The sequence below is a fragment of the Xenopus tropicalis genome, chromosome 5 (genome assembly GCF_000004195.4).
Source record: "Xenopus tropicalis strain Nigerian chromosome 5, UCB_Xtro_10.0, whole genome shotgun sequence".
NCBI lineage: Eukaryota > Metazoa > Chordata > Amphibia > Anura > Pipidae > Xenopus > Xenopus tropicalis.
Genome location: NC_030681.2, coordinates 107,971,542 through 107,995,176, shown reverse-complemented (window position 1 = coordinate 107,995,176; position 23,635 = coordinate 107,971,542).

Genomic DNA, 23,635 nt, shown 5'->3' with positions numbered 1-23,635 from the left:
ATTTGGCACCTTTTCTCTGCACTGTGTGCTTAGAGATCTATCACTAGCCCTGTAATGTGTGCTTACCCAGTTCCCACACCTTCTCATTACAGCAAGTTTAGCCATGCAATGCTCTCAGCACTGTGCAGCTAATCAGAGAAAAATAAACGTGCACTTAATCAAGAAAATAGAAACATTTCTATAATAACAATTAGATTATGTTTGCACTACGGTTATATATTTGTATTTAACATTGCAAGGTGTATGATAAGTAAACCTCATCATAACCATGCAGTGGGCTAAAAATACGAATAGCTGTCAACATTCTAGTGGCATTGAACCAGCATACCCCATGGTATCTATTAAGGTAGCTAAGAATGTATGGTGCCTGGAAGGTCCAAATTTTAGACACAATGGGCCTGATTCACTAAAGTGCGATTTAACGTGCGCTATTTATAGTGTGCGTTAAAATTTTTACCGCGTCTTAATTTTGGCGATTTTTCGCACGATTCACTATAAGCATACTCGCGCTTTTTTACGCGCGATATTGCATGCGTTATTTAACTCGAGAAGACTATTTCAATGCGGTATTTGCTGGTACATGTGCTAAATTACGCCCGCGAATAGTCACCGCATATGAATGGTAGCTTAGAAATAGTGTATAAAAATTGTCGCCGCATATAAATGGTGTATATAAATATTAGCCACATATAAATGGTATCATATAAATAGTAGATGCTTATAAATAGTAGCCACTAGTGATGAGCAAATGTGTTCTGGTTATCTTTAGTGAAAATTAGCAAATCTTTCGAAAGATCCACGAAACGGCAAAAATGTTGTGCGGGCAAAAAAATTGTTGCTGTGACGCTTGTATAAATTTTTGTATGTGCGGTGAATTTTTGCGTGGCAAATTTTTTCAGGCGTTTCGCCATTGGCGGATTGTTTTGCGAAACGCATGAAAAAATCCGCCGCAAAAAAATTCAACGCACGTCCAAAAATTCGCTGCGAATCCATGCCTGGCGAAACATTTCATCACTTGTAGCCAAATATAAATAGTCGCGCAAATGAACGCATGCCATGTTAGCCATACACGCCAATACTTGCAGAAAATTACTGTATTAAAAATGACCATTTCCCTGCAAACTGGCGGCTGCGTCACTCTAGGGGAAACACATACTTGAATAAATAACACTGTAAGTCCATATTTTATTGCAAAAAATCATTTACTGTACTTTTGTATAATTTTTCGCCTGCCTGTAGTAGGTGTTAATTTTCGCATAGCCGAATGCGATATTTAGCGCGCAAAAGTTATAGTGAATCATGCGATCATATTCTTTTCAGCACGGAAATGAACGTATGCGGTAAAACTAGCGAGAGAAATACCGCATGCGAAAATGCGACTTATCGCATGCGGTAATGCTGTAGTGAATCGCGAATTGTCGCGTCTTTTTTACCACAAAAAAAGTGCGATAAACTTTAGTGAATCAGGCCCAATAGACCTTATTTTTAGTGATGAGCAAATCTGTCCCGTTTCGCCATAAAATTCACATAAAATTTGAATTTTGTCACCCCGTGTCTTTTTTTATCGCACATGTCTTATTTTTGTCGCTCGCATCTTTCTTGGTGCCTAATTTTGCCATGACCACGCTTGATTTTGACGTGACCGCAACATTTTTTACGCGTGACAAATTTTTCCGCAGTAAATCTTGACGGGAGTTTCGTGAAACAATTTGCCAATGCCAAAATGTGGAAATTCGCTGTGAATCCTAGGGTACTATGTGTTACCTGTGGCCTGCATTTCTCTTAGGGCTCTGAACATGTAAGTCGCCGGCGGGATGGCAGGGGTAGGCAACTCGGGGAGATTAGTCGCCCGCGAACAGGGAGTTAAATCGCGGGCGACTAATCTCCCCCGTGTGCCAGAGCCCTTATGAATAAAACCCTACCTGTATTTAACAGCACTATATTCATGGGGCACAGGCTCAGGCAGTACTCTGGGGATCTCCACAAGGGGATGCACATTAGCGCAAAGTGCAAGATGCACAAATCCCACAGGTGCAAATGCTTGGGATGAGGGGCCCTGAGGCGTGCAATGAGGCCTAATGAGTAACGATGGCTCAGTGATAATACTATATGTAACCAAATGTTGGGTTATAAAACAAGTTCTGCAAAGACCAATGGTACAAAACTGAGAAGTTCCTTGTGTTATTGGGCTCTGTTAATGCTTTTCGTGTGTCTGCACACGTATTCATTGGCACTATGAAGACACACGAAACGTGTTAGCCCTTGACAACCAATAAAGTTTTTGATTTTTTATCTGCTTCATTGGAGTCCAACGAGTGCATGCTGTTTTGCTTTTGGTTTTTGAAATTACATCCCCCTTTGCTGCGGGTCTGGGGCATGGCACCCGGGTCACTCGAATGAAGTGGTGAGTGAAACATCCTGTATCGTGTAACAATGTAAGGACATGTTTTGATTTAAACAAGGAGTGAGAAAGTAATAAAGCGTGGGGTTCGGGGCATAAGCACCCAAACATACTATTTAATCCGTTGAGCGCGTAAAATGTCTTAACTAATTATATATGCTTGTTCCTTCTTTGTGGCTGCAATGGGAAGGATTGCTAGCCCCTGTATACATTATTAACTTTTTGGGCTCTGTTTGCTTCAACATTTCTTTAACCCCTTGAATTCTTCTTTATGTTCATGTCCTGACTTTTTTCAGTTCTTGTGTTTGCACAGTCTGAGTGACACTTCTGGGATGGGGGGACTCCTTTACTCTATATTTAGGCACGGGGAGGGGTACAACACATAAGTTAACACAGATAAGGATTAATAACCTATTATAAGCGTGCTTTGAAATATAGCAACTAGTCAAGTTTGAGTTCTAATAATTCTGGACAATTCTGGTGATTTTGATGCAATTAAATCCTGTTGCAAAATCCCCAAATCATTTCAAGTCTTGCAAAGAAATATATTGATTTCCTCAAAAGCTGAAAATATTTTTGAAATATTAAATAGTAACAAAGAAAGAGTCATTCTCATGAAATACTTGACATCATAACACAAATGTGACCTTGGAGTAAACCACACAGTTAGAAATGCAGCAGAGCAAAGAATGAGCCAAGCCTGTGAAAATATTCTTCTAATACTTCCTTGTTGTCATAGTGATGTTGTATCTCTCCCCTAGCATTTTATTCATATACGTTTAGCTTTAAAGACTTGGATTCGTTTGTGATTGTCACGGCCAAGTTAGATCATTTACTTGGCATTCAAGTGTTTTAAATATTCCAAGGGTCTAATAAGAGGTCACTATATCAGAAGAGGAACAGAAGAAGCAACACTGGTGCAGGAGCAGCAGTAGAGGTGTGACATTGCCTAGGAACTATGGGAGAGAAATACAGGAACTCGTATCAGTTGTAAAATACCCAGTCAGTGCATTTTCTATATTCTAAATATACATGGTGTTATTTCCCTGCATGTACTATTATTGTGCATATGATTCTTAGGTAGCAGAATTGAGTCAGATGTATTCTATTTTACTGCAATGGCCAGAGGGGGCAGATCATTCTGTTTAGTTTTTCTAGCAGGGAGCCAGATATTTTCCAGCATGCCCAAGTGCAGTGGCCTGATGTGTGGCTTACTGCACTAGTTCTGCATGGGGTCCTATGGGAAATGCCTGGAGCATAGCTGGAAGCATTTTATGTGCATAATGCAGTAATTGGAACCTTGAAGGCTCCCTGTAGAGCTCAGTGGTCAAGTGAAAAGTGCACAGTGGGGCACAGTTTATAGTAACTTTCTCACAAAAAGTAAATACGGTGTAGACATTCAGTGGATTTTGCATATTGCCCATTTTATAAATTATAAACCTCTATATTATTCTGTGATGGAAAATACATTTCCCCTTGGCTTTATTGGGCTTCACCAGTTTAGATCAGGTATAATTCACTATGTTGGATCAAAAGAAAATTGCAACAGTACCTAAACTGCTTGCTACAGTATGCCAGAAGCATGGGGCTTTTTATAATGAACTGCAAAATGCAAAGTTTAAAAAAAAAAAAATATATATACTGGGAATAATGGAAATCTAATGGTAAATAGCCCTCACCCTTACCCCCTTTCAACTTGCAGAAACTCTTTTGTGACTTCGTATATACTAATGCATTGCAACAGTTTGTACATTATTATGCATTGGTGAATAATAAGGTAAAGTGCTGCAGCCTGGAATAAAAACAATTTTTGAAGGTGAAGCACAGAGGTAAATTCATTGCGGGAGCAAAGGACAGAATAAAATAAGAGAGAGATGGAACAGTTAAAGGAACAGTAACACCAAAAAATTAAAGAGGTTTCAAGTAATAAAAATATAATGCACTGTTGCCATGCACTGGTAAAACTGGTGTGTTTGCTACAGTAACACTACTATAATTTATATAATAAGCTGCTGTGTAGCCATGGGGGCAGCCATTCAAGCTGGAAAAAAGGAGAAAAGGCACAGGTTACATAGCAGATAACAGATAAGTTCTGTAGAATACAATAGTGTTTTATCTGTTATCTGCTATGTGCCTGTGCCTTTTCTCCTTTAAATGGCTGCCTCCGTGGCTACATAGCAGCTTATTTATATAGATTATAGTAGACTTTCTGAAGTAAACACACAGCTTTTACCAGTGCAGGGCAGCAGCACATTATATTTTAGTTACTTTTATACACTTTAATTTTTTGGTGTTACTGTTCCTTTAAGAGTGCCTTATATTTTTTCACCCATTGATTCCCTAAGAATAATGGTACATGGGGCATATTTAGATGGTGAAGAAGCATTTAAATCCAATATTCCTCTTGAAACAACAGGAAAAAAAAGTCTGCACTGACTCCCCCTCTTAGGAGCCTTCGCTTAGGCCTGGTGAAAAGGCCGGAGATGGGTGCTGGCCAAATCAGCTCAGTGCTCCAACACTGCATTACTGCAACATCATAAAAAAGAGAGATAAGACCACACTGCTTCTCTAATAAAAACAATCCTTTATTATTTAGAAAAAACAATGAGTGGCTTCAAGGATGCAAACATCCTTGTGATAGGTAGTTGACCCCCTGAAAACTATCAAGTGTCCTAAAACTGTATGCCACCAGTGGTTGTAGATGGCTTTAACTAAAGACAATGACATGCAGCATGGGCATATCTCTGTTGGCTGACAAATTCACAGAGAAAATACCCTGGGTGTCATAAACTATACAGTTTTGACATACTGCAATGCCAACTCTATTACAGTCAGTAATACATTAAATAAACTCAATAGGATTGTTTAACCTCTAATAAAGATTAATTAAATCTTAAAGTGGCCATACAGTGGCAGATTTACACAGATATACACACGGTTTTAATTTGGTTGTTTGGCCCTAGGGCCAAATGATTGAACTAGCACAATATCGCCCATAATCGGGAGAAGATTGGGAAAAGATCTGCCTGTTGATTGCTGATCGTACCGTGTATGTACCTTTATTTGGGATCAAGTACAAGATTCTGTCTTATTATTACACAGAAAAAAGAAATACAATTTTTTAAAAATGTTTTAAAATTTTTAATTATTTAATTAGAAATATGGCCTTCCTGTAATTTAGAGCTTTCTGAATAACAGGTTTCTGGAAAATGGATCCTACATCTGTAATTTAAACTGTAATTTTTATTGATGTGTGATTTCCTTTTTTATCTCGTGGAGGCCTGTTTATCAGTACAATATAGGCAATGACCAGATTTGGCTTTAGAATCAATCTAACCATACAAATACGTATTAAACTGGGACTTCCTGCAATGTAAAAATTGCTGTATGTTGAAAATAATTAAAATCCAGTTCTTTGTGGAAAAAGACACCAGCAATTATTTGTCTAGGCAAACTATAGACGCAGATTGGACAAAAAGGGTTAAGTTGATTAAAGCAATATTATACTCTGTGGGGACAATTTAAAAAAAAAAAAAAAACTAATGAGACTGTGTTATCTTTACAATCAAATTATGGATCCGAGATTGGATTCCCTCCTCTAATGAATAATTATTTTTCTTTGCGTTGGAGGGAAAATCTGCCTCTGATAACATGGGTCTTTCTATGTGTGGCCCATGCGTAACAAAGCCTTTATTTATGCTGAATTCTACAAATGTAGGAATGTCCACAAACAAACAATTTAGCCTTTAAACAAGGAACAGATAGTCTATAAGAAGCATGAGTACAGGTCTCATATTAGCAAATGTGTTACAGGGTAAAATTGTCATCGAAAATAATTAAGGTTTAATTAGCTTTAAATGATGCACAATTATCTATTTGGTCTTATGTTGTATTCACTCCAGTAGCAACAATAAACATTTTGTATTAATTAATTGCCCCCCTGGTAGGAACCATGCAGGTATTTAAACTGTCCTGCAGATACAAAGGTAAGGATACAAAAGCTGATTATTTTTATAATATCTTGATTGAATTAAAGATTGTCAGGTCCCAATTATCATACTCATTTTTGCTAACAAGCTAGATAATCAGAGATAAGCTGTATTTACTGATTTATTAATTTTTTACATTCTTTTTGTTTGTTACTAATGAAAACATTTAGTAAAAACAGAGAGAAAAAAAAAGCAGCAGCTTATTTTCCCCCATCACTACTACACTGCTACAATCTAGCAGAAAGCTGCATTGGTCAAAATGCCCTTCTCTACCATGTTTTGAAATAACAAGTGCCCTGGGCCTGATGCACGCAGAGTGCTGATTGCTGAATTGGCATGGAGCTCCACCAAATACCACTCTGTGAGCCTCAGTCAGGGGGCTTGTCATTAAAGAACATTCAAGTGGTAGCAGGCAAATAATTTTGTCTTACACCATTTTCTGTCAGATGGCAGTGGGGTACAAATGTCCCATTACCCTAAATGTAAAGTAATAAAATATTGTTGTTATTATAATACACGAAGAGGGAAAAACTGGGCACTAGCACTGATTTCTATGAACTTGCATTTCTCTGCAAATTGCATTTCATACAAGGAAACATCTATGCTAACATTGCTTTAAAGGTGGCAATACACAGTAAGATTCACTTGATTTGGTTACGACGCCAAACGAGCAAATCTTTCCCCCTGATATATCATCTTGGGTGGGCAATACCGTGCTAATGCAATCTTTTGACCCTAGGGCCAGTCAATGCGGTCCTCGAACTGACAGAAAAATGAAGACTGCCTGATCAACAGCTGCCCAATTTTTGACTAGATATAAGTCAGGGAAGCCTGTTGGAGGGCCCTATACACTATTAATTCTGCCCTTGTATGGCCACCTTAGTGCCCATACACAGTTAGTGCTCATATTGACTTTTAGAATCTTTGACCATGCTATGAGCTCCAATAAGACCCTGGTTATTTGGCCAAATGGCGTACCGAACCTCTCCTTCTACTTTTGTCATTCAAATTCAAATTCAATTATAACACATGTGGAGGGCTATGGGCAGTAAAAAAAGACAACTGAAAAAAGAATAATAGCTTGAACAATACTTAACTGCAAACTGAATTACTAACCTACTTATAAGCAGATTTTAAAATAGTATTAGAACAAATATTAAAAAATTACCACTTAATATTTCTATTTAGACAAGTACTAAAGAAAAGTAAAAAGATAAATGTTCCCTTAAATTATTTGTATGCTGTGTACACAAAAAAATACCTTTGTGCAAATGTTTATATCCTGTGCACAATATGTTTGCAGCGAGGTGAGCTATGCATCCTACTTGTTTGGAAACATTAACTGCGCATTGCATCATCTTTTCATTTAATCAGGTGACTATTTTATTTATTTTATTTTGTTTTGTGTACCTGTAAATTGCTTGTGTTACAGCATTGGTTTTAATTAAATATGTATCTTGTGTCCTTTGCTGAAATATTTAGGGGCATAAATCCCACAATAACTCTTAAAAACATAGGGAAGACCATATGACTAAAGGTTACTTGTGGTGGGTATGTGCCAGCTGAATGGGCACAACTACAGAGGGAATAGATCCTACGGTTGCAGGGGGGGGCAGGAGCGTAGGGGGCTAGTAAGGCCCTAAATAATGATTAATTCCAAAATATCTTGATAGAACAGGTTAACATACTAATTTTTTGGGGCCCTTAATTGTGGAGCTAAATAACATCTACTTACGCCTCAGGTTGGCTAGTTTTTTTTTCTTTTGTTTTAATTATTGTGATTTAGTCTCTGCAGGGGTTCTAAAATCACAACTGATATTTTCTGTATTACATTTTAATGTGTGCTGGGAAAAATCCACAATGCCATTTAGTGATAGCACATCGGAAGGAAGTGTCCAAGTATCACCACCCCTCTCATGGGCTGAAATTAAAATTCTCACCCTCACCCTATGGCTGGGGCACGAAGGAGGTCATGCACTTTAGTATACAAAGTATCGTGTTTCCTGTTTGTTTGTCTTCCGGCAACAAAGGAATCAATGCGCATCCCTCCGTTTTTAACCTGCTCACTTGGAGCATTATTACTTTTATCTTATCTGACTTCCGAAGCCTGGGGCAGGTGACGAGAATAAATGGTCACTTGATTACAGTGCAGTATGCACAGCTGCCAATATGGAGAAGGAACTCTTCATTGCAAAGGGCACTGGTGTCTCTAGGCAACCACCGGGGAAAGAATTTTTTGAGAAAAAGCTTTAAAACTTGTTTTTTTTCCTCTATTGCAAGCTCCAAGCTACAAATCACATGGGCTCCCAATATGCAGATAAAAGTAAATTATCTTAGAGAGGCAATAAGATATGGCTCTTGTAATATACAGTAGAATCTGAAACTATTACCTTACAAAAATCTAGCAAGAAGCTGTCTTCCAGATCTAGAGAAGCAAATGTCTGGAATAAACTTCAGCGCTCTAGTCCAACATCATAAATGATTTGCTCTTCTGCACAGTAACTGGAAATTCTGCCAGACTTACTGCTGTGAGCAGCTGCAACACCAGCTTTATTTGCATTTTAAAGTGGACCTAGCCCTTGAATGGAGCTTGCTGCATGCTAGAAAAAAGGGCTAGCACATATTTTACTTCTATTAGCCAGATTCTTAATGAAAAGCAATTTCTGGACCAGGATGAGATGGCTGGGTCAATTAAATTAACAGCAACAACAAACTAAAAATGCATTTGAAAAGTGCCACTGCCTTTAATGCATTAAAGTAAAATATGCACCACTTGAATATGCCACAAATGGAGTGTGTTGAAGAGCATTGAACCTGAATGGTTGTTAAATGGAAATATACTCCCCTTTTTGACATAAGCTCAATCAGTTATGCTTATGAAGAAATTGCAGAGACTCTATCTGAACTGCCAAAAATAAATATAAATGAATTCATTTTTTTGCACAGAAATACCAGATTCCACAGGTTGAAAGGAAACATGATAGTATATCTGCGCTCACTGTGACCAGTTATCCACAATTTGCAGTATCCATTATCCCTTGTACTTAATGCTGTACTTTGGAAAAAAATTAAAATTTCATGCAGGGGTCACCCAGATCCCCATATTACTCAGTAGGCTTTTTCCTGATCAACTTGGTAGGGCCATTCCAATGCTGATGTATTGAGAGATGAGGATTCAGTGAGAAGTGTTAACCATGAGATTTAAAAGTGCCTGACAAAAATGTTATATGTAACGCCACACTGCTCTGTTCTGCTTCAGTAAAGTCTATTTAAGCATACGCATTGCCCTTTCTAAATGTTCGTCTCACCCTATGATTGGGTGGTTCTGAACACTCCATGTTATGGGTGAGCAGTGCATTATTATTGGCTTTTAGTGGGTTAAAAAACTTTACTTTGTTAAGCCCCAGCCTATATTAATCTATATGTTCCCTAATGCAGGATGCTCCTGTTATGGAGGCCTGTAACAGCACTTTATTCTTAAACATCAATTCTATTTTTATCAATGAAATGTAATAGAGTACAGCAGTGCTTCCCAACCGGCAGGACTGGCCAGCTTAGGGTGCCCAAAGCAGTGGGTCCAGCTTAAATCAAGTTAGAGGACAATTTAATTTTATTACTTATCTGTAACCTGTAACAATGAGCCAATGGGGGCCCTGCCAAATGCTGAAACACTAAAGGTAAAGACACACAGAGCTACTAGTAGCAGCTACTTTTTCATAGCTACTTAACACTAGAAAATACCTTGCCATAGACAATACTGAGAACTGCTTCTGCTAAAACACATGTAGAGACAATTATCAGTAAATGATCAGCATTGTCTATTTTAATAGCCTCGACAAGTCGCTGCTACTAGTAGCTCCGTGTGTCTTCACCCTCAATGCATCCTGAACCCAAAAAGTCTGAAGATGTCTGGATTAGAGCAAGGTGTTCTTCTTTATTTAAATGCACTGTGTCTGTTATATTTATTCTACTTATTATTATACTTACGTGTTATTATTCTATCTGTGGAACAGAATGTTAAACTACCTATTTTGTACATTGTAGTACACATAACTTTTTGCAAAAACAAAGTGAAAGAAAAAAAAAATATCAGAAAGCAAATGACTGAATGTAAGAAAAGGACTACCACATAACAGACCAACAGAGGGAGGAGCTGAGTCAGGAAAGAAGCAGCTATTAAAATAAATAAAATTAGCTTCCCCTGAAGCCTCACAAGAACATTCTGTAAAGCAATATGAAATGACTAAAGCTACTGCGAATCGACAGGGATTAATCACTACCCTTTAATCATCTCGTGATTGGACTGTGCTTTAATATTTAAGTGCATTTTTCTCTTTCTGAGTTGGTATTTTTTGCAGCCATAACAAACCAGGTACAGATATTTGCTGCACTTTGGCAGGTTCAATTTAAAAAGAACATTTTCGTTTTTCTTTAGCCTTCAAACCATTTGTTTAGTTAAAGGACCAGTAACTCTACAATGTAAAGTACCCTTTTGTATGATATACCAGTTATTCCTATCCAGTACTATTCAAAATATTTAAAACACAGACACCAATAAATAATATGATGGCAAAGAATTATTTAGTTATGTAGCATTGTGCCATTGGTAGCTTTAGAGTGAAGATAGACAGGGCAATTCGCCGTGATTTTTAAAAATAGCAGTTTGTCCAGTGCAGCAAATTGTACACTCAGTAATCAGATTTTTAAAAATTGCTGCAACTAATTGTCCCGTCTGTTTTCACCCTTACTGGTGTCAGTTTTAGTGATGAGCAAATCTGGCCCATTTCACTTTGCCATAAAATTCATGAAATGGCAAGAAAATTTGTGAAATGGTGAAAAATCAGTGAAATGCGTTTGTCGCGCATCTTTTTTGTTGCCTGTGTCTTTTTTTGACGCGACCGCAACTTTTTTTGATGCACAGCAATATAGCAGATAGCCTGAAATTATGGGAAGGCCTATTATGGAAGCAATGGATGCATTTGTACTTTGCTGCAGTTTAGCTCTTGTTTAATTAAAACTGCCAAGCTACAGCTCTCATCATGTCAGAGATCAGGAGTTGGGAGTGGTAGTTCAACAACAGTTGCATAAGTTATCTCCACACAGTTTTTAGAATTCCCTTTTGTTTGTTTTACATTTTTCCTTTGGAAGTCCTGATAAAAGAAACCCCTGCTTTGCACAGTATATCAAGCACGTACTATATAATAGAACACTTCTCCATGGGCAGAAGCCTAAGCTTGAGTGACATTGTTTCCCTTTGTGCAGCACTGAATCCTGTTTACTACTCTTTCTAATGTCTATATATTTCATTCATAAAGTTCCCTCATACAATCCAAATTGTCAGATTACACAGCCAAAGAGTAGGAGGCAAACAGAAGGCAGCATTGTGTCTGCAAGGAAAGGAACACTTCTGTTTCCCTTTGTCGTGTCTGTTCTATTATCAGCTGATTACTTGGTATTTTACATTTCTTTCATACTGTCACATGAGATAGCAATTTGTATGCTGTAAAATGTACTAGGTGTTTCTTTATTTTGGGCTCCTTTAAAGAGATAGTAACATCTAAAAAGTTCAAATGCTTTTAAAAGAGCTATGTCAATCTATGTTCAACATAAGCATAATAAACTGCACTGTGTTTGCTACAATGTGTTCTGCCCAATATAAAGAAGGATAGTATTTACACTGTGTTTGTAGCAGTTTACTGCAATCCTAAATGTAAAGGCCATCTTCTGTAGTCCATTTTAAGCAAATAATTCTAATTTTTAAAAAATAATTTCCTTTTCCCTTTGTAATAATTAAACAGTACCTTGTATGCATTATTAACCAAGATGCATGAATGCAGTTATTAGATATTATGTTTAAATGTTTTTAGTAGACATAGGGGCACATTTACTAAGACACGAATTCGAATCCGAATTGGGAAAATTCCGATTGGAAAACGAACATTTTGCAACTTTTTCGTATTTTTTACGAATTTTCGTCGCCTTTACTACTTTGCGGAAATTGTCGCGACTTTTTCGTTACCAATACGATTTGCGCAAAAAAACGCGAGTTTTTTGTAGCCATTACGATGCGCTCGTATCTTGTCGCGACTTTTTCGTATTGAGCGCTCGTAAGCGGCGGGCGAAACTTTCAGACTTGATTTTGGAAGCCTCCCATAGGACTCAATGGCACCCTGCAGCTCCAACCTGGCCCAAGAAAAGTCACCATACTGAAGCTTGAATGAATCCGAATCTTTCGTACTCGGCACGAAAGCTGCGAAAAAGTCGCAACTTTTCGCGCAAGTATTAACGCTACGAAAAAATCACCAGATTTTGCGCAACATTCGGAATGGCAACGAAAAAGTCGCAACAATTATCCGAAAAATCGCAAAATACCGATCATTACGAAAAAACCGCAATCGGACGCTTTCGGCCCGTTCGTGAGTAAGTAAATGGGCCCCATAAAATATGGTCATCCAAATTGAATAAGAATAAAATCCCATACCTGTACAATCCTTTCTGATTTTTGGGTGAGCACAGTATCCAGGGATAAAATTGTGTGGAATTAGCAAGAAGTGGCCCCTCTCTGGCTGATTCTAAAAGTAGGATCACATGACCACTTAGTGCAGTTCTGTCCAACTTATTACATGTAGTGGGACAATTATTTGCCATACAGTATATTTGAGGGCCAGCTTAAATTAAAATGATGATGTCATACAATAAATTCTATGGAGCCTTTAAACAAACAAGGGGCCACACACATTCTTTAAATGGCCACCTCTAGCCTATGGGCCTCTAGTTAGACAGAAATTGTGAGTTCACCACAATGAAGAAAAAAAAAATACATATTTGTACATTGGCTATTTTATAGATTTTTGCCACATTTTTCACATTGGCTCATTCTGTTTTATTCCAATGCTATTTACTATGTTCTTTGTTTTAGTATTTGCAGCATGAGCACTCTTGTGTTCTCTTGGAACGGAAGCAACAGCAATGAATTCATAGATGGCAATCCTAAGGCTGGCTGGCTAAATAACTGTGTAACTATGCAGCAGACAGGTTTATTGTATAGCACACAGCTCAGGGGTGGAATTACCTTTTATAAACCAAGGGTGGTTCAACTGTAACCCACTCTCTTTTAAGGATCATTTTTTGTTTGGAAAACAGGCACTTTGGTTATTGTGTGCAAAAGACGCAGGCCTATTAATGCCTTGTGCCTGTAGTCTTAGTTTTAGTTCTGCCAACAAAATACGGCACTGACAACATTCCCCTCTACTGGGGCCCTTCCCTAGCTTGTTTAGCTGCCAAAAGTTAACTAATCAAATAAAAGTTGTAGTTTTTTTTACATAAAATACATTCATTAATAAATTGAATTTTAGACATAATCTCATTATTAATATTATTATTTTGATACAACTAATAATAAACATATTGGTTGCCTATTTGGGTTATTTTAGGATACAAACCTTTGTTCTGTGGAAAGCAAACATTATTCTTGGCACCTTATTTTTTTCATGCTTCTTTAGGATACAGGCCAAGGTCGTGAGTAAGGACTAAGGGCATTTATTTGCCATTTTGTTTATTGGCTTACAGCACACGAGATAGTCAGCCTTTTAAAGTACCGACACTTTGATAACGTCTACTATAATCTTTTTTACAGGTTAGTCTAGCCAAGAGTTTTTGTATTCAACAATAGTAAGACATCTGTAAAGGTGGCAACCATCGTTACTAAGGCCTAGACTTCAGATCTGCCTCTACCTGTCCAACTGTAAACAAAGCGTCCAAGGAGAGCACAGGGTTTGCCGTACACCTTGGTCACACACTAGGCAAACGATCACCAGGTGTGCTTGCAGAACATACTCTCCATCAGCGTCCTGTCAGGCGTAAGATGTTTATCCAATTTGTCAAGATAATCTTTCCTCAAATAAGCCTGGGGTCCAGGCCTCAGAACCTCCTAAATGCAGAACATATAATGTATCTGTATTTTTTTTTCACTTATTTTCCTTTAATCATTCTGTCAACTTTCCCCTGAGCTGAAAGCAAACTGAAAGTAATTATATCATTCTTTGTCGGGGTAAGCGTTTGATTAAGCTAGTTCATTTAAACTTCAAACTGTTGTAATGTTCTTTTCTAAACACAATTTTTTATGCTTTTTTTTGTGTGCAGGAAGACATCTCAATGAGCATCACATTATGTTTATTTTAGCACTTTGAATTGCCACTTAATGACACTCACGTGTAATTTATAATGTTATTGGAAAAGCAATTAGGACTGTTGTGAAATTTTGAAGAGTGCCTTTCTGGTAGATGCTGGTAGCACCATGAATATATCTCCTCTACATATAACTGAAGAGCAAGTATCACATACATACACATCAAAATAATCACCACACTCTCCAGGGTTTACACAACAAAAAAAGACATTTATTGGATTAATTCAAAATTTTGGTTACTAATTTTGACCTTTCTTAATAGCAAACACAGTAAGGAAGGTCACATTTAAGGGTTAATTCACGAAAGTGCGATAAAATGAGCACTATTTATAGCATGCGTTAAAAATTTTATCGCATCTTAGTATTATTTCTGTGCGAGAATTAACGCAATGCGGTAAAATTAACGCATTCGGTTTCGTGATATGCGTTAACACATGGGATAACACTTTAGCAAATCGTGCATTTTTTTCATGTCAATTTTAACGCAAAAAAGCATGCGATAAGCGTTATCGCACCTTAGTGAATCAACCCTTTAGTGAGCAAAATGCTGAACAAATTCAATATTTTTTTTAATGTGTGCTTTTTGATCTATATTTAAGGTATTCACCCAGGTACTTGATTTTGCAAAAGAGGGGTCTTCATTGGTCAAAGGCTCAAAAACCTCCAATAATGAAAATAGGTTTCCTATGAGATCTCTGTGGTCTTAATGGCCACATTCTATGAATTCAGACAGCAGAACTGCTGCTTGTTATAACCAAAAAGGGACTGTAATATTTTTACTTTAAATTGATTTTACATTATGATTACTTATAATTATATGTTGTTTATACAATCTTTTTTGTATAGTGCCCAATTAAAAAAAAAAAGTCCCAGAAATTAAGTTCAGAAAAACAAATCTAAGTAATTAATTAATCAATCAAAAAGAAAACCCACCAGGAATGAAATCTAGGACATTCATTAATCTATTACAAATAATTAATAAATTAAAATATTTGTAAGCATTTTACTGGTTGGTTTTAGTTGGTTAGGAAAACAGACAAGATAATTCAAATGGAAAATGTTCAGTAGGTAATCAACAACTTCATTTTATTTTTTCTCTACAATGCTCTAGTTACTTTTGGAGACCTTTCATACTTTTATCCAATCAAATTGTGTTGGAACTGCACAAGAAACTGGTGTAAAACTGGCCAAACATGTACCGATAAAATAATATACCATGGATATTGGCTGGTTTTCTGACTGGGAAGGTTGGAAAATTTCTCCCATCCATGCACCCTGCCTATCCTTCTTTATATACAGGCAGCAGGAAGATGCTCTAGGCTTGTGGCACAAAGGGAACTACTCAGCCATTCCAATGAGCGGTATCATTGTGAAAAGTGCCAGTACTTGTGGTTAGCTTTTCCCATTCAAGTCAGTTGGAGTAGGCAGGGAGCCTTTAGATGATTGTTTGTGAAGGCAAACATAGTTTCAAAAAATAAGGGATAATTACCTATCATTTGACTGTCACAGATGTTAGGAGTTGTCCTTTCAGAAACATCTGGAGAGTTGCAGGTTGAAGGACAAGAAGAAGGATGTAGTACAAGTCAAAAACACAAAACCTTGCTCCTTGCTACATATTGATTTGAACTAATTATGCTTATTTTTTTGGGGGGGGGGGAAATGTCAACACATTCATGAATTGCTTTGTTAAAATCTAATGAAAACTATCCCCTATAGCTACCCACTTTTTTCATTGGTTCATTGATGAGGAACATCTAAATAGCACAAACAAGTAGTTGGTATTTTGGTAGTTGGTATTATACATCTTATTGTGCCATGCACCTTGATTTGAATGCATATACACAGGGGTGTCATGGCACCTGCACAAGGCCACCAACAATGACATGATCTGGATGCTCATACCATGCACTTACTGTTTCATTTGTACTCCTGTTGCTGCCTGGAATGGGCTGTAGTTCATGGAAATGGGACTGAGGTTTTCTTAGAGACATGGAAGAGTATGAGGACATTGGGCATTTTAGCATTTTGGTCTCCTACAATTTGTCCCAAATAGTTAGTGCTAATTGTGCACATAGTAAATTCATTACAGATATTCTCAGTAAAAATCAATTTTTAGTATATTGCTGACATCTTTGATTTTTTTTTATTTTGGTCGTTTTTAAATTATTTACCTTCCTATTCTGCCCACCTCCAACCTTTAATTAAACTGATTGTGTGAGGATTGATTTTTATAATTACTTCCTAATTATCTTTCTTTCAAGAGTCTCCCCTACTCAGCTTCCATTCAAACCACCGACTGGCTGTTTTGCAACTTATTATATTATACTAACAGTACTGTACCTTAATTGTACCATACAAAGTCCCTTTTCCCAAACCTACAGGGTAAAAATCTATAATTACAAGCACACAGTTTACATCATATAGTAGGGAATTAAGAGGTAACAGTTTTCCTAGAACACACTTTTTAGTACAGGTATGGGACCTGTTATCCAGAATATAAAGGGTTTCCAGAGAATGGATCCCATACCTGTACTTATCTTTTGCAGCAAACACCAAAGGTTACACATTACAATCAGGCTGTACCAAACTCAGTGTAGAGGCTTGAGTCACTTGATTGCATGTAGCCAATCCCATTCATGTGCAAACAGGTCAAAAATAAGTTGGTTAAATCCAGTACCAAAAGTAGGCTTTCAAAACAAATGTGCACTAGATTACTACCTTCTATTTTTGTCCATCTGCTGGGCTACAAGGAATTACATTTAATTACAAGGAATTACTTAATTTAATTACAAGGAGTATAGGTACAATTAAAGATAAAAAACAAACTCTGCAGGTTTCCCTGGGACCCCTAATGCCTAATGCCCTACTGTCCTTCCCCATGACAGTTCAGGGGGTGGGAATATGCTAAACATATTGCTTTAATCCTTAGCCTCCCCCCCACATTCCATAATGTTAGAGGTTAAAAAGATGGGTCAGTTTAAATTCCACTATACACAAAACATTGTCTACTATAGCAAAATGAGTGACTAAATAAAGGACATATTCATTCAATAGTCTGTTTTGTGGCTGTTGGGGTCATGCAGCTAATGTCAGGATTACTTGTGGGACTGCTACTTTAAAATGGCTAAGGGATATGGGTATATAAACCAGTACTTATGACACTGGAAGCACCTAGAAATCCATCAACATCCCAGATAGATTGGGACTACCTTAAGGTTCATCAAAAGAAGGGATATTTAGTCCATTGAAATACTGGGCCAGATCACTTCCAAACAGATGGGCAATTTCATATTCTGTGCCCCCAATCTCTCACAAAATGACCTGTTTGTCACTTATATATTGAGTTTGCTCATTAATCATGACTCCCCCTGAGACCTGTATATTACAGGGCTGCCAGTGGTGGCTAGGTCTGTTACCTGTATAGTAGATTCCTGGAAGCCAAAGCACCTATATCTGAGACAGGCAAGGACATTGGTGAGCAAATCACTTGGTGTGAAAATAAACCAAGGTTTATGCATTCACTAAACTAACAATAAAAGAGATAGAATGTGTGTCCCTTCTGTACTTATAAACCACTACAATAAAGATTTCCCAGGTTTCCCTTTGCTTTCAGCAATCCATTTATGTCTCACATAAGCACCTATCAGCTAAGCCATTCTGCACAGGTTTTCTGTCGGGACTCGGGCATGCCAGACGTGTCTAGTAAGCATAGCTTGTACAAACACCAATAATGCCGTACAAAATGTTTTCACTCTAATGCAAGGCTGGTATTTGTTGATAAGTTGTGGGTTCACTTGAAAATCCTCTTGTGGCGTTCTCCTAATAACACTTAGCAGAGCACCTGCAGTTCCAGGAAGTTCAGCTGCTGGCTAAACAGAGACAGGCTGCACTTTGGTACGTGGCCCAAGCCATCTGGGCTTCAAGCAGGACAGGACCCATCTGTATTTTTTTATTTTATTAAGCAACAAATGTATGAGGCTGTTATATTGTATAATATTAAGCTATGAGACACGAGAAATAGGTATATGCAATATCTTATGTTGTTACTAGCATAAAGAATGTTATGTTAAAAGTGAAATGTATAGTTCTTTACCTTTTGCTTTGCTGCTCTAAACTCTGAGCTTACAATTTCAGGGTTGCATAACACTCAAGACAGAGAACATAGGAGTCTTATTTCCAAAATCCCCTCTAGTGTAATAATCCCCAAACGGGGGCATGGCTTAGATGTCACCGGGAGAAGTATAGCTGGTAATAGAAGCAAAGTGGCATGATCTGGCATTAGTGAGCCTGGCCCAATCGAAAACATATTTTTAATGGGTAGCAATATTACATTTTTGAAGTGAGTCACAGAGTATTAATTTATTTCTATATAGAGAAAACTAATGTATAATGCATGTATATCTACATATCGCTACTGTGCTTCTTACTTGCAGTTAGTTCTATGTATGAATGTTGGCTGGTGGACCCTGATTGCTAGGTAGGAACAACTGCTTGTTTGTTGTAAAACTAGGCATACAAAGGCATATCTGCCAGTGTATGGGCCTTCCCCAAAATATATTTGGGCAAAAATTGACCAGATTTGAAAGATTTGATCTACCAGGCAGGTTTGAAAATGCTGAAAAGTGAGTAAATACAGTCCTCTCCTGATGGGCCAACATAGACCTCCATTATGATTTGATCATTGACCCAGGGGGCAAACTATTGGATAAGGCTGATTTGGTCCAGTATGTAGGTGGCCAAATTGGCCAAAGACCTGCTTGTTTAGTGAGGTCAACAAAAAAGCAGATCTTTATGTGCATGACCAGCTTAACACTAAACATTTATTTCCATCAGCAGAATTAACATCTTGTAAGAGTCAATGTTACTCATAGATTGGAAGTATCAGCATTGTTAAAGAGTTGCATAGATTGCATAGAAGATTTATTCAGTTTTCTAAGTACAGGTATCGGACCCCTTATCCGGAAACCCATTATCCAGAAAGCTCTGAGTTACGGAAAGCCTGTCTCCCATAGACTTCATTTTAATCAAATAATTCAGAAATTTTTTTCTCTGTAGTAATAAAACAGTACCTTGTAATTGATCCCAACTAAGATATAAATAGTCCTTATTGGATGCAAAACAATCCTATTGGGTTTATTTAATGTTTTATTGATTTTTAGTAGTATGGAGATCCAAATTACGGAAAGACCCCTTATCCGGAATACCTTTGGTCCTGAGCATTCTGGATAACTTGTATAATAATGAGCTATAAGAAACTCTGGAAAGGTCCCTGATTTATATGTAACACATTTTATCCCTTATAGCAGGTTATAGCATTGCCGTGTATTAAGGCTTCTAGCCTACTAAAAATTAAATAAATACATTTTGTCATATTAAGCTTGGTCCAGTACATGTAAGCTTAAATGTGGAATAGGGTACATGATTTAAACAGATATAAATATATTTTAACGTAAGGGGCAAAAAATTGCGAATGCAATATATTTTGCTACTATTTGTCCTTTGGGGGATTTAAGTCACAAGTGATGTACCTAGTTTTTCTATAATGTTTGCCTATAGAGGAGCTAGCTCACCATTAACATTTTCTGTTAATGGTGACCCCAGAAATTAAAAAAATAGACCCCCAAAGACCCCAAAGAATAAAAAATTGGAATATGTCCAGACTGAATATATGGTTACAGTCCCCTCCCCCAGAACAAGCCCATTACACCTATCTGCATCTACAATCTGCTCTAATCTGGTATTTTCTCAGAATGTACCAACATTTTTGGTTTTGTAGATCAAGACTGTCCAATAGAAAAGAGTAAAGTTAAAGTATTAGCCCAATGCCTTCTACTTATTTGTTTAATGTCTATGGCACACCTAGCATTTTAATTGCACTACTTGTGGCTAGTCGCTACTACTAAACCCAGATAACTCTTCATACATTTGGAGGCAGCACCATAAAGGTGGCCATACACGAACCGATTTTTTACCTACAAACGACCGATTCCCGAACGATCCGATGGAATCGTTAAGTTATCGTATAGTTGGTGGTGTACGAACGATCGTCGGCCCACTAAACGAGCCGACATTATCGTCCCCAAAATCGATCGGCCAGGTTTAAAAATTTTGGTCGTTTAACGATAAAATCTGCCAGTTGGTGTGAGTGTCAGACATTTGTCTTTCAACGATTGTTCTCTGCGCATGTCACGATTGCCAGCAGCGGAAGTCAAAGACATTCGATCGTACGTAGATGTACGATCGTACGTATTTTACGATAATGATGCGACGAAATCTTTCCCGAATTATCGTTGCCCGTGGATGGCATATCGTATGGGAACTCGATCGCCATACGATCGTTTGTCGATATAATCGTTCATCGCACAACGAGCGAAATCGCCTCGTGTATGGCCACCTTAAAACACAATAAAATTGTTCTAATTCTGCTTGATTTGATTACAGAATTCACAGAAAGATGCTGCAACAGTGCTTTGTAGCATTTCATTGTTGTCCATTGATGATTCTTCACCTGCAAATTCTGCTGTTGCATCATATTGAAAATCTGTCTGAAGCGAAATAAATGAAAGATAAACCCCATTTCTAACAATAATATATTCTCCCTTACAGGAACACTGGAAATAACAGCTTTTCCTGCTAATAAACAACTATTGGAAAGATGCATAGGGACCCACAGATCTCAGCAACACAATGGCCAAATCTCTCATTATGAAGCCATTCTGCTCCTTCAAATGAAACCTTAGGGAGGAATGTAAGAAAAAATATTCTGAATAAGGAAATGTATTCTTTTGCAAGAACAATGTTTCCTTTGCATGAATTTAATATAGCTTTTGAGAACCCAGAAACTATTTAGTGACCACATCACCAGTCTAGAGTCAAAGAAAGATGAAAGGTGAAGTTTATAGTTTGCACTAGTGGGCAGTGGTAGTGTATGTAATAAACCCCCCCCCCCCCTGCAGAAAAGTTATTTTTTTACCAAAAGAATACCCACCTTCAAGGAAGATATGCTCAATTAAAATTTGCAATAAGATAAAAATCTAAAGAAGAATATTATATTGTGAAATGCCAATTTTTATTTATATTTATGCAAAAAATATTTTCCATTTAAGATTTTTATTACATTTCCATTAGTGTTTAAAACACATAAGATAATGTAGAGTGTAGCGCCTGTGATCTTGCAGTGCTTTAACTTGGTGGAGGATAGTTGAACACTGAACAGATTGAGCAATCGGGTGAAAAATCACACATAAACACTGGCTAAGTACTGATAAGAATTCCAAAGGCAAACAGTGAATTCCTACTAATGGATAAGTCACCACACTAAGATCAAGTCTACATACACACCCTAAGTTAAATATGATTTCATTAACTTGGGTTACGTGGCTCAGGGAAGTTATTTTCTGATGCCTGTCAAATTAAATTAAGTACATATAACCAATCCATCATTTTCAACAGTGTTTGCTTTGGCTTGGGCAGTGCTTTCAACAAGGACAGCTGCTAATGCCACAGTGCTGGCCTCTCACTACTAAATACACTATAGTGGCAGGTAGAAAGGTTGAAGATTAACAATGTATGTGGTCCGGGAGATCTAATCTCTAATGCTGTGAAGGAACAACATCAAGTGTTTTTCTTTTCCACCACAGTGGTTATAGTGGCCATTTATTAATGGCTTGGTAACACAAAAAATGTATATACAGTGGAGGAAATAATTATTTGACCCCTCACTGATTTTGTAAGTTTGTCCAATGACAAAGAAATGAAAAGTCTCAGAACAGTATCATTTCAATGGTAGGTTTATTTTAACAGTGGCAGATAGCACATCAAAAGGAAAATCGAAAAAATAACTTTAAATAAAAGATAGCAACTGATTTGCATTTCATTGAGTGAAATAAGTTTTTGAACCCCTACCAACCATTAAGAGTTCTGGCTCCCACAGAGTGGTTAGACACTTCTACTCAATTAGTCAACCTCATTAAGGACACCTGTCTTAACTAGTCACCTGTATAAAAGACACCTGTCCACAGAATCAATCAATCAAGCAGACTCCAAACTCTCCAACATGGGAAAGACCAAAGAGCTGTCCAAGGATGTCAGAGACAAAATTGTAGACCTGCACAAGGCTGGAATGGGCTACAAAACCATTAGCAAGAAGCTGGGAGAGAAGGTGACAACTGTTGGTGCGATTGTTCGAAAATGGAAGGAGCACAAAATGACCATCAATCGACCTCGCTCTGGGGCTCCACGCAAGATCTCACCTTGTGGGGTGTCAATGATTCTGAGAAAGGTGAAAAAGCATCCTAGAACTACACGGGAGGAGTTAGTTAATGACCTCAAATTAGCAGGGACCACAGTCACCAAGAAAACCATTGGAAACACATTACACCGCAATGGATTAAAATCCTGCAGGGCTCGCAAGGTCCCCCTGCTCAACAAGGCACATGTGCAGGCCCGTCTGAAGTTTGCCAATGAACACCTGAATGATTCTGTGAGTGACTGGGAGAAGGTGCTGTGGTCTGATGAGACCAAAATAGAGCTCTTTGGCATTAACTCAACTCGCTGTGTTTGGAGGAAGAAAAATGCTGCCTATGACCCCCAAAACACCGTCCCCACCGTCAAGCATGGGGGTGGAAACATTTTGCTTTGGGGGTGTTTTTCTGCTAAGTGCACAGGACAACTTATTCGCATTAACGGGAAAATGGACGGAGCCATGTATCGTGAAATCCTGAACGACAACCTCCTTCCCTCTGCCAGGAAACTGAAAATGGGTCGTGGATGGGTGTTCCAGCACGACAATGACCCAAAACATACAGCAAAGGCAACAAAGGAGTGGCTCAAGAAGAAGCACATTAAGGTCATGTGGCCTAGTCAGTCTCCGGACCTTAATCCAATAGAAAACCTATGGAGGGAGCTCAAGCTCAGAGTTGCACAGAGACAGCCTCGAAACCTTAGGGATTTAGAGATGATCTGCAAAGAGGAGTGGACCAACATTCCTCCTAAAATGTGCGCAAACTTGGTCATCAATTACAAGAAACGTTTGACCTCTGTGCTTGCAAACAAGGG